This window comes from Parasteatoda tepidariorum, chromosome 1 (genome assembly GCF_982258835.1).
Source record: "Parasteatoda tepidariorum strain Cologne lab strain chromosome 1, Ptep-v5.0, whole genome shotgun sequence".
Lineage (NCBI taxonomy): Eukaryota > Metazoa > Arthropoda > Arachnida > Araneae > Theridiidae > Parasteatoda > Parasteatoda tepidariorum.
The window spans coordinates 57,906,079-57,918,340 of NC_141755.1; the positions used below are offsets into that span (position 1 = coordinate 57,906,079).

The 12,262-nt window shown below is 28.9% G+C and overlaps 1 long non-coding RNA gene across 1 annotated transcript; it reads left to right on the plus strand.

Annotated features, from left to right (window-relative positions):
* Positions 1 to 52: 52 nt before the first annotated feature.
* Positions 53 to 1,036, plus strand: LOC147816464 (uncharacterized). Its single transcript, XR_015434275.1, has 2 exons — positions 53 to 140; positions 952 to 1,036. It is a non-coding gene; the product is annotated as an uncharacterized LOC147816464 (long non-coding RNA).
* The last annotated feature ends 11,226 nt before the right edge of the window (positions 1,037 to 12,262 follow it).

Consider the following 12,262-nt stretch of genomic DNA (forward strand, 5'->3'; position numbering starts at 1 on the left):
TTACTTTTTTCAATCATCGTGGCGACTTTTTCTATCTGTTAAATCGCCACATCGCCAGTGTTCGTGTGCTTTGTTGTGATGTCTTGTTAATTTCACGTGTTGAAATTTTACTGCATGGGATCGATATCTAATCTGTTGTGGTAAGTAAAAATTATTAATAAATATATTTTTGGTATTTATTTTTAGCTAATTAAATGTGAAAACATTGCATAAATGTTTATATATTACGTTCTATAAAGCGTAAACACCATTCTCGTGTTATTTTCCAATGAGAATGAATTTTATAATGCATTCATAACTCCACTCTTTTAGAAAATTATTTTTATGTGCTTAGCATTAATTGATTGAGTGGTTATTGTTTAAAAAAATTGCAAAATAATTTTTACAGAGGGAAATTTCTGATAACCTAAAAATGTTTTCATATTGGAATATTTATTCTACCGAATGTTTTGATCATTAAAAATGTTTTAGTAAAATCTGCGATAATATAGCAAAAATGAGCTTGCATAAATTTTAGGAAATTATATAGTCTGTTATTTATGCACAATAGTAAATGAACTTATTTAGAGATAAATGCTTGTGTTTTGTGCTGTTTGTCATTAGAATTTAGGAACGATACTAAATTTTACGTTACGAATAGTTTATAATATGGAGTATTAATATATGAAGGTTGTATTTAGCTATATTAAAAAAAAGTGGTGATTAAAGTTAAGAGTATTTTAGATCTACAATTCATCTTTATATATTTCTAAATTTCCTAGTAACTATCATAGGAATTGTATGCCTTGCATTCAAAATTGATAGATGAGATTAATGTATTTAAAATAAATAAGTTAACTCTAAGAAAGAGTAACAACATATTGTGATTTTTTGTCAATGTGAGAAATTTATCTCTTTTGACGTTGTAATTTTTTAATACAAGTATTGTTGATGTTACTTTTTTTTCTCTAGTGGTTCATGATTCATATATAGGAATGACTGGAAGCATGTCTGTGTACCACATACAGTTGGCTGATCGTGGAGAAGATAAACTTGGTGAACCAATAGCTAGAGAACTGCCTATTTAGAAAGTTTATTAACCTTTCTATATAGATGTTTTTAAAATGGTTTTCTTTTTATTGTTTTTTCCAAGTTCAGTATAACAGCTAAAGCTCACCTGCAAACTTGGCTAGATATTAATTACTTTCTAGGGTAAGTCATTCATTAACATTTTCAAGTACTTATAAGTTTAAGAGAGTTCTAAAAAGCTTATTACTACATTAGCTATATTATGTACCTCTTACTGCAATTAGTATTGCATTGATATGACATCAATAAAAGTTAAGTGACATTTTTACAGACTCCCGAAACTGGTAAGTTCCCATTTTTGGGTAAAACATTGCAGTTTTATCAAAATATTTTTAGTTTAATTTTGATCTTTAAAGATATGAAAGTTTTCTGTAATTCATATATTATAATATTTATATTGCCGATTATTTGTAATTTGGCCTTTATATGGATATGTAAATAAACATTTGGAGTTTTCATTATTCTCCATTTAGTTGTGTGCATATAATCATATCATGAAATGTAATCCAAAGTTCTGATTCTCGTATTTATACAAAATTTAATCTGCTGTTTGGGAGTAATGTTAAGGTTATTGTTTCTAATTTATAAAAATTTAAGTATTGTTTTTAAAATTGTACATGATTAAATGATCAAGTTATTGATGATAATTTAAGTTCTTTAACTCTTTTAATGCACATTCCATGTATTGTTGTAAAATGAGTAAACATATCACATAGAATTTCAAGTATATTGTCAATTTTAACTGGAAAATATTGCACTTTTTCTATTTTGATAACTAGAAAAATCTCTAAAATTCCTTTTGTGTAAAATATGTAGTACATTCTGTGACAATTATCATAAAATGTATATTGTTTCGTAAAATATACTGGATTTTTTCCTATCCCTGTCGTTCCAACGCAATTTTTCAGAGGAGAGTTTCGACAATTTGAAATATAGTTATTAAGGTTTATACTTATGCATATGAAACTTTTTTTTTTTTTGTATGCTGGAAATTTATTTAAAGAAGAAAATCTATGCAATGAAATTCTATAAACCACATTAACTTTTAATATCTTTCTATTTTTAAGTCTACTCTACTTGGTTAAGCAAACTAATGTTGATAAATTTATTGTGTTATATTAGTTGTTATATGTTCTTGAAAGTTTAAAAAAAAAAGTTTTTTTCTGTAATGCTTAAGCACATATTTATGTGTCTAACTATTTGAATCTTAAAATTATATTATGCATTTTATGGCTTGTCTTTCTCAGATTAATATTACTGTCATGCTTAGTTGGTAAGTTTAAACATGTGTCCAATGTTCTGTATGACACAAAATTCTATAAAATGCAAAGACACATGTTTTAAATGTGTTTTTAAGATATTGTTTTAATAAACTTTGAAAAAGTTACTATTAATCCTATAAATAATATTTTGGAGTTGTGAACACCTAATTAAAATTATTTGTAGGCTTTAAATGAATGGCAAATATTATTCTGAATTTTTGTTTTATTTTCAATTGCACATTATTTGTGAAGAAAAATATATATATATATATATATATTTTTTTTTTTTTTTTTTAAAACCCAGACAAAATTTAATAATTTTCTCTTCTAAACTAGATTCTTTAAGCATGTATAATATAACGTTAAAAATTAATAAAATAGATTTTCGTATAGAATTATTGGGTGAATTATGTTAAACTTCCATTTTTAAATTAGATGTTTATTGTAAATGACAGTTTCTTGGATTGGGTAGATTTACATAATCAGTTTTTTCTAGCCTGACAAGAGCTTACCAATCCTGGTACTATTTGAATGTAATGTTTGAAGAAGCTACCACTAAGTAATAATTTTTAAAACCGTTCTATCAAGGAAAGAATCCTTATGTGCAAAATTCTTATTTATATTTGTTATTTGTATCTAAAACTATTGTTTGTATGGTTATTAATACATTTATTTAAGAATATGCATTTAGGTGAAGTGTATTTCAGTTGTGATGTCTGTCTGCTGAAATTTCAGAAAAATGAGAAACTGTGCAACTATTTTATTAAGTAAAGTTTTAAATTGTTCACATAACCAGTAGTAATTTTGACTTCTTTCATTTATTATAGCTTCGTACTTAAAAACAATTTATTGAAGTAAAAATTCATACTCAATGCACCTACAAGATGTTGATTACAGTATCTTTGTACAATAAATAAATAAAATTAGTAAAGATATTTGTTGTTGTTTTTTTTGTTGTAAATAATGCTTAAAATATTTAATTAAAAAAATCTGTTGAGATATGTTTTGAGTTATCACTTTTGAAATTTGAAAACAGTGTGTAAATATCAATTTGCAATATCTACCAACTTAAAATTCTACACTTTTAAATTTTATTGCAATTTTTCAGATAAACTTTCTGTCCTATCTTCCTTAATATTAGTGCATTTTTTAAACGTTTGATCTTCAGGTAATGAAATAGTTTGGGAAATTCTATACAAAATGCAATCAGATCCATTAAAATGGAACAATTGCTCAGCAATAACTCTACTTGGAACAATTTCTCTGCTTCTGAGAAATTAGCATCTTGAACACTTTTCAGAAGAATACAAAATACATATTAAAAATAAGCATAATATACTCAGAAAATAAAGGTTTTACTTTTTTTTAAGGTACATTTCAATAAAATTATTTTTTCTCTTGTGAGATAATGGATGCGGAATTTTTTAAAATAGCCTAGAAATAAATGAAATATTTTAAGTACTTTGTATGCAATTTTTCTTTAATTTATTAAAATTAATTATGACGTTCTAAAATAAATTTAGGAAACCTTTACAAGTTCAGACCATATACATATATACAGCTGATTTTTATAACCATTTGAGTGTAAAAGGGGGTCTTTAAATCTTGTTTTTAATTTATAATTTTAGAATTGTTTTCAAAAATAAAGACAGAATTAACATTAGCGGTCGCAGATTAATTTTCAAACAAGGAAGAAAATAAGCTTCTTGAATGATGAATCATCATTGAGGAAAGCAGGATTAAATTTAAACCTGATATATTTCAAACATTTGCCTTTCACATCCTCCCGGTTTTCTTTAGCAATCTACCAGGTTTTATTGTTTTAAAATTACAAATGAATGATTTTTCAGATTTTCATAACATTTCTGCGTTAGTTTCGTTGAACTTTACTTAGCAACGCATGTATGTGTTTTCATTTAATTTTGCGCATCCTCAAAAAGTATATTAAAAACTGTGGTAACGGAGCTTCTTATATATGAGCTTATCAAAATATATGATAGCATATATATAAAAACTTTAGATCTAATATTTAAGTACGAATACAAAGAGTTTGAAAATTTTGTTAAATATTCTTCCCCAAATTTGTGAAACAAATAAATTTTCTAAAAATGTTACTATTCCGTTCTCACCTGATGCGTGTAGAAGATTCGCATCATAATGTATATTTGTAATTATTAGATTTAAGATATCAATAAAAACTAAGAAAATAATTATGGATCGCATTTTTCTATCATCCTTTGTATTTTGAAGCATTTTGCAATTTGATCCTCTCGAAATCCGCTGCTTCTCCAAATTATTTTATGGTCTAATAATGTATTTTGGAATACATTCGATGCAAATATGTCAGAAAATTTCACGCGACGTATAAAATTAACCAGTAAGTAAATATAAAAAAGATATTTTGTTTCATATTAACTTTATTTCAACAATGGTTAAAAGATATAATATTAAATGCAGCGGGAACAATTTTTCAAAGAGACATTTTTTTTTTTTAGAAACTAGCTAATTTTAGATAAATAATCTCTTTGCCGAGAACAATCAAAATGTAAAAAAGCTAAATACAGTTTGTTTGTTTTTTTCATTCATAAATTATTTCCGAACAGTTTTAAGAATATAAAGACATTTCATCACATACATTTATTATTTAACCGTGTAATTATTAGATATGGAATGACCTTAAAAGCTAAAAGAATAAAATTGCATAATCTGCCACTTACTATTGTTATGCATTTGACGCAATCCGGCCTTATAAAGTCGAAACGAAATTTTTAAAAGCTATTTGATAATGAAATAAAATAGTTTTCAACACCAGCATTTACTGAAATTAAAAAAAAAAAAATCGTACGCCATATTTTACATTAATTAGTAGTAAAAGAAGGATACATCGTCTGAAGTGGAAATTATTAGTTAAAAATTCTAAGAACATTCATCATAGTCTATCAAGTTTTATCAAGAAATTAATCCTTGAAACAAATCAGAATGTAAATTTTGAATTCGATAATGCTGTAAGTTATTTAAAATTGTAAAAAAAAAAAAAAAAAATCAGTATTGAACTTTTAATTTTAACAAAGGTGTCTTTAAAAATTATTTCTCTGTATCAGTGGAAAAATAAAGGTAATTAAAAGAAAATTTATCTTTCGTAAATAGCAACTAACTCCAATTATAAACTAAATAAATACAACAGTTGAGAATGATGCATAAATTTTGTAGTATTATTAAATTTAATCTTTTATTTTGCTAAATTACATATGAATTATATAAATTTTTAATTCATAAAAATATCATTTTATGGATTTAAAGAAAGAATTTTAAAAAAAATCGGAATTGGGTTATGGCACGTGCTTCCTTAGGTCCCTTTCCTGGGAATTAATGATCCAAAGAAATCAGAAAATAAATTTCGAATTCCAAAACATCCTGCCAGTTTCGTAGATAATTTGAATACTATGAGACAGAATTTATTTATATTACCGTGAATGAAAGAAATTGGTGGTTGTTAACTTCCACCGGTGAATGTTGACAATAACATAATCGCTTTGGTAAATGTCCGAATTATATACTAGCTCTAGTTATGTGCAACTACCCGATATACATTTGCCCGGTATGCCCCATATCAATGTATTTTAGAGGTTCAGTGCCATTGCCCGGTATGTCCTACATCGATGTTTTTTTAAGGTCAAGTGCCACTGCCCAATATGCATTGAATCGGTTCTCCGAACACGGATGTTTCACCCAATCTATCCCACGATATTAAAATAGCGAATAAATAAAATAATATCAACGAATAAAGTAATATCTAATCGGATAAAACAAATATTTCGGACATTCACCAAAGCGACTATGCGATTGTTGGCATTCACCGGTGAAAATCGACATTCCCTTGATTTCAGTCATCCACGGTAACAATTATGCTGATATATATATATATGTATACGAAAAAAAAGAAAACAATAAAAAAAGAGCATTATTAAAATCTGATAATTTAATTTCAGTCACGGATAGCATGTATGTCATCAAAATCATAAAAGACCAGTTAGTATGCCATAGACTAAATGGGGAAGTAAGGATATTATTTGGGTTACTAGATTTATTTGTTTGACTAATTGGATTATTACTATTTTTCTAATTAATTATGAATCCATTTAAGCTGTGATTATCCTCAACAGTGATTCCTAAGATTTTGATAAAATTCTGACTGAGACATTTATTTGCGACACCAGAACATGAAGTTTTTAATCAGATTGCGACTTCATGTGCCACAAACATTTTTAAAATATATGAGCAGAGTGTTCCGTTTCCTCGTTCTTAATATTAATTGTTTAAATATTTATTAAGAATTTAATCTAAATAGTACGCAATTAATTGCGTACTATTTAGATTAAATTCTCAATAAAATAACCTATAATTATTGGTTAATCTATAATTATAGGTTATTTTATTAAGAATAATTATAGGCTAACCTATAATTATCGGAGACCGATAACTATAGCAAAGAATATAGAGGGGTTCTATAATCAGGGGGGAAGGTGGGCGCACGATGCACCCACTTAAAGCTTGGGGGGGGATTTTTACACTAAATAAAATTATTGGTTTGGGGGGGGGATTTAGACGAGAGAATTTTTTTCTTTTTAAGTACATAAATAAAAGAAGCAACGTAGCACTATTTCGAACAAGCTAACATGGAAGGGGGAAGTTAGCAAATTATTTTAGGGGGGATGAATGCGCCCAAGAACTTGGGGGGGGGGATGGGGGACACTGTCTATAATATTCTTTGATTATTGGTCGCAGGCTAATATGCGGAGAAGCGAGGAAGTAACAAAAAGATAGTTGGAAACTATCGAGTCCCTAAAGAAGAAAAGATGAAAAAACGGCAAAACCAATTTGATTGCCTAATGATTCTTAGATATAGTTCTACCAATCTCCTTTCAATTTTTTTCTGTTTCACCCGAAAATCAAGTATGCTTCGTTATTTACCCCAACTGGGATTCGCTGGTTTTCACAGATAATGTTTCGTTCTCGCTTAAATTTTAATGAATGAAATTTATTTGCAGCCTTTGTCTCTAGTTTCTTTTAAGTACAATTTTAAATATAATTTATTTTCCTTCAGAAGAAGAAGTTAAAAAGCTGAAGCGTCAAAACAACGAATTTTCGAAGAACCATTTTTTTTCAGAAAAGGCTAACATTAACACACACAATATAATTTTTAAAACAATAGTTCAATAGTATCTATAAGAATTAGAAAAATGTTTTTCCCTCCCCCTTTTGTTTAAATTTAAATATCTGAAAACCAACTCATGTATATGTGACCAATGTGTTAATGCATGTAAATAATGCTTCTTCGAAGAAGGTTTAGGGCATTTTCAGCGTGGACGGAAAAGAAAATCTTTGACGTCAAGCTTTGTGCTCTCGAAATAGTGTTCAAGCACAGTAAAATCAACTAAATCAACATAAACTACAATTCAATTCGTAATTAAATACTTTTAAAGGTAAGTGTAAAGCAAAATGTCAACATAACATCAAGGAATTTTTTTATACAAATTAAACTATTTTAAAAAAATTATTTTTGTTTTAAGTTTTATGAAAGGAAGAAAAAACATTATTTAAATTGTAAAAGTTTAATTTTCTTCAATACTCTTTTCTATTTTGGAATGATTTGCTGGTCCGAATATAATAGCAATTGTTTCTACACTTTTTGACAATGTCAGTAAATTCTTCTTTTAAAATGTAAAAAATTCTTAAACGACTTATTTTTCCAGGAAATAAAAAAAAAATTCATCCCTCCCAAAATTAAATTTTTTTTTTGTACACTCCTTTCTATTTTCATTTCATTGCTGTAGGGATTTACTAATTCCATCACTAGATGGCAGCTCTGCATTAAAGTACACTCTACTAAAGGCTCTGTTAGTAGTTTAGCATTGTAAAATTAAATTATCAAATTAATTATTAATAAGTAATTAACTAAGTTAATACATATTTCTAAATCGAGTTAAAAGTTTTATTAACTCTAAAAGTAAAAATACAATTTATTGTCCATTTTTTATATTTTATTATATTGTTATATTCGAAATCAGAGCTAGTACAACTAAACACTCAACGAAAAAAAAAAAGGTAGTAAATTTTTTTAAAACGCCAATAATAAGATAAACCACAAAAATAAGGTAACCCTGAAAACTGGTTTTTCGTTGCCATTGAGAAGATAGGACCTTCACTTCCTCTTACGGGTTCCTTATATCTACGGCACTAGCTTTTTTAATTGTGAGTACGAGTTTAATTAACATATTGCCGTATCGTCAGCAAAGAAAAAGTTACAGAATCCGAACATAAAAATATTAAGTGGCAAAAAAATTTTATCACGCACAGTAAATAAAAAAGAAGTCTTAGTAGATGGATTCGATTTCCATAAACCTACTAAGTAATCAAATGATTGAAACTGAAAGAGGGTACTGATAATTTAATAATTGATAAATTTTGATTATTTTCCTGATCTGTGTCACTGATGGAGCACTTCTTGATTCGCGACAAATTTGAACAATGGTTATTAGAAATTAAGGAAAAATCACAAAATGAACCATAACTCAAAAAGTTACTCATAGAATTTAACAAATTGGCACACATTATAGTGCACATAATAATGACCAGACGATTATGGTATTACATAAATTAACATATGATTGAAATAAACAAATCATATGTGTCATCTTTAAATATAAAAAAGTACCTTCAGTATGTAGTACGATCACCTCCAGCAACAATATGGCACATACAGCGATGCGTGATGCTTTAAATTATGCGGTCTGCCAGTTCCGTTGGAAGTGAGAGTCATTGTTCTTGAAAAGTAGTTGAAAGTGTGGTAATAGTCTGAAGTGGTGGATTGAAAACAGCTACGCATCACATCTTATTAAAGCTTCCTAAAGATACAACCATCTTTATCTGTGGGGGTGGTATCCAAGAGATACCACTCCACACAGAGTCTCCTCGGTATGCATCTCTTTCACTGATTTTGACGGATGATAATAGTCATCCAGGTTCTCTCCTTATCAAATAATCCTATTATCGCTTTGGAGGCTGAGCCTGGACTCATCTGTGAAGAGAACAGCCCTCCATTGTTCAGCCATCCTGTGAATATGTAGCTGCTCCCACTTCACTCTTTTTTATGCCAAGACGAAAGCAGACCGCTTTTGTGAAGAGATTTATGCAGGGCCTGATTATAGCCTAGACCCAATAGGCATGGGCCTAGGGCCCACAATTTCTGAGAGGCCTCAAAAATTAGTAAAAAGTCTTATGAAAGGTGGGCTAGCTATGAGTTGGTTTAGGTACTAAATAAAAAATTGTTACAGCTTACAATAAAAAATAATTCAGCTAATCAGTCACTTTTAGCTAAAATCACCGATTTCAATTGTTTATAACTATAGTCACCAAACTATTTATTTCGACATAACATTGTTTCGTTGTATTATATTTTGCGTTAATTTATAGATGCATAAACTTTATCTTAGAAAGATAACCTTCAATCGTCTGCTTTCAAAATATTTTAGAATGTTTCTCTTGAATCATGCAGTTCAATAGATTCTTTTCTTATTATTAGGACTACTCTTCAGTAATTTAATTTCAAAATAATTTGATATAAGCCCAGAAAATTTGGTGGGCCTTGGGCCTGAGTTTGTCTTGATCGGACCCTGCATTTACGCACAGAAGACGTTGACACCTATTTTCCGATGGCTACACTAAGAGAGGATCTATTTCTTCGAGCACATAACGATAGATATCGGTCATCGGTGCTGAACCTGTAGTTAGAAATTGTTACTAAAGTCTATAAGCCACAGAACTCACATTTGGCTACTTTTAACTCTGTCTTGATTCGAGTCTTCCACAAGATCTCCATTCGCGATCGCAACACTCGAATACGCCATCTGGGGAGAGACCGGTTTCATGCCTTTAGCCCTTCTCCCATCCCTCTCCTCCTCTTTTCAGTTGTATAGGAATGTACTACGATATTTTCCCTTTTCTTAATATTTTTCCTTTTTATTTAATAAAAATATTTCTTAAAATTTCCGTGATACTTTTCTCTAGAACTATGTTTAATGTAGTTTTCAGTTCCATATAGTTTTTCAACTTAAAAGATTTTAATCTATATAAAAATCAAGAGAGAAACTAACGTACTTCCTTCCTCTATGACTTTCCACACGCTAATGGGGAAAGCATGTGAAGTGTTGCCATAGGAAAAGAGTTCTGCTCTACGCCACCTGCAGCCCATTTCGATCGCCAATCACAGTTCTTTGGACAAATTATGCCTGGAGGTCATTGTTATAAATTGGTTATCGCAAGTTTCTAATTTTAAGAACTCAGCTAAATTTATAGGCTTTTGATCAGACATACAATTTTATGCTTATTAGCGCGATTTTATTTCTAAGCCACTAATTTGCAAATTGCAGTTCTGTGAGCAACTCTTATTTGACAATAAATTCAAATTTCATTGGGATTGGCTTATTACTGGGAGAGTCATTGCCATTTTTGTTCTTGTATCTTAATTTAGGTTAATCAGTGTTTTAGCTTGCCTAAGACTGTCTTAGGCAATAACTTAGGTAACTTCTTGCGTTTCTTTGGAGCTCTGTTATGTGTTCCATTTAAATGGGGGGGGGGGGGGAAATAAAAGGCTGCTAAAATATTTTCAACTATGAAATTTTGTCGCATGCAGTATGCAAATAATGTCTCATGCAGGGCTCTGAGCACAAAACTTCTTGCGGGTCCTTTAAAAGAGACAAGTTTTAGTTAAGTTAGTTAGTTCAGTTAACATGAATCTTTTTAAGAGGTAGGTGCTTAGTCATTGTTGAATGGTGGGTGATTTTTATTCACATCTGAAGATAAGTTTTTAGGCAACAGCGAATTGTAATCAACCTGAAATCTTATTTAGAAGTAAATCATATAGAACATCAAAATTTAATTTAGTTCAACTATGAAAAAAAAATTAAAATTTAATTGATAAAGTAAAATATGTAAATGAGAATGAAAATTTGTAGCAAATTAAATATTTGTACAAAGCATTAGGAGCATTGTAAAAATCATTTGTAAAATTTAAAATTTACTTCAAAAAGAACTATTTATCAAGTTTGTTAGATGTACAGTAGGGAACCGATTATCCGGAACGATCGGGACCATTGCTATTCCGGATAACTGATTTTTCCGGTTTTCTGAATCGCTACAAAAAGCCGTTTTTTTATTGTTAAATCCAACTAAAAAAAAAAAAAAAATTGGAAATAATCTTAAAAAGAGAAAACAAACGATGAAGTAATACACTAATGATTATTTCCAAAATGATGGTAAGGTAAACATCTTTCAAAAAAGAAAGAAAAATCCTAAAATCTTATGAGGAAAAAAATTTTTTTTTTAAAAATGGGGGGAAATTTATCGAATTTCGTTCCGGTTTTTTGGTTTTCCGGTTTTCTGAATTCCGGATAACGGGTTCTGTACTGTAATAATAATTTTATAATATATGAGCAATGTAAATGTATGGAATAACATTATTTTGGTAGATATGACAGTTTTTTTTTAAAGAAAAAATATTTTTATTAAAACAATTTTAAAGAAAGAGTTTAAAAGTTAAAGGCCAAACTCGTACAAAAAATAAAAAATATTGTTTTATACATAACTTGGAATTGGTCTATCAAGTAAGATCATTAAGGTCCAAAAGGACAAAACTTTGTCGCTAAAAAACATTCATTTGCTATGGTAGATGAAATCGAAGAGGCAAAAAAGGGAAAAAGAAATATCTTACTTAAGGGGCCTGGTGCAAGAGTAAATTCAGTATGGATTCTAAAATTGTTGGTAAGAGAAAAATACTAAGCAAATACAATAGGATGATTTTTTCTCACTCTGTTTACCAAACATAAAAGAACTGATGTTACATTTCGGCTGGGTTCCTGTGCTAGTTCAAACAG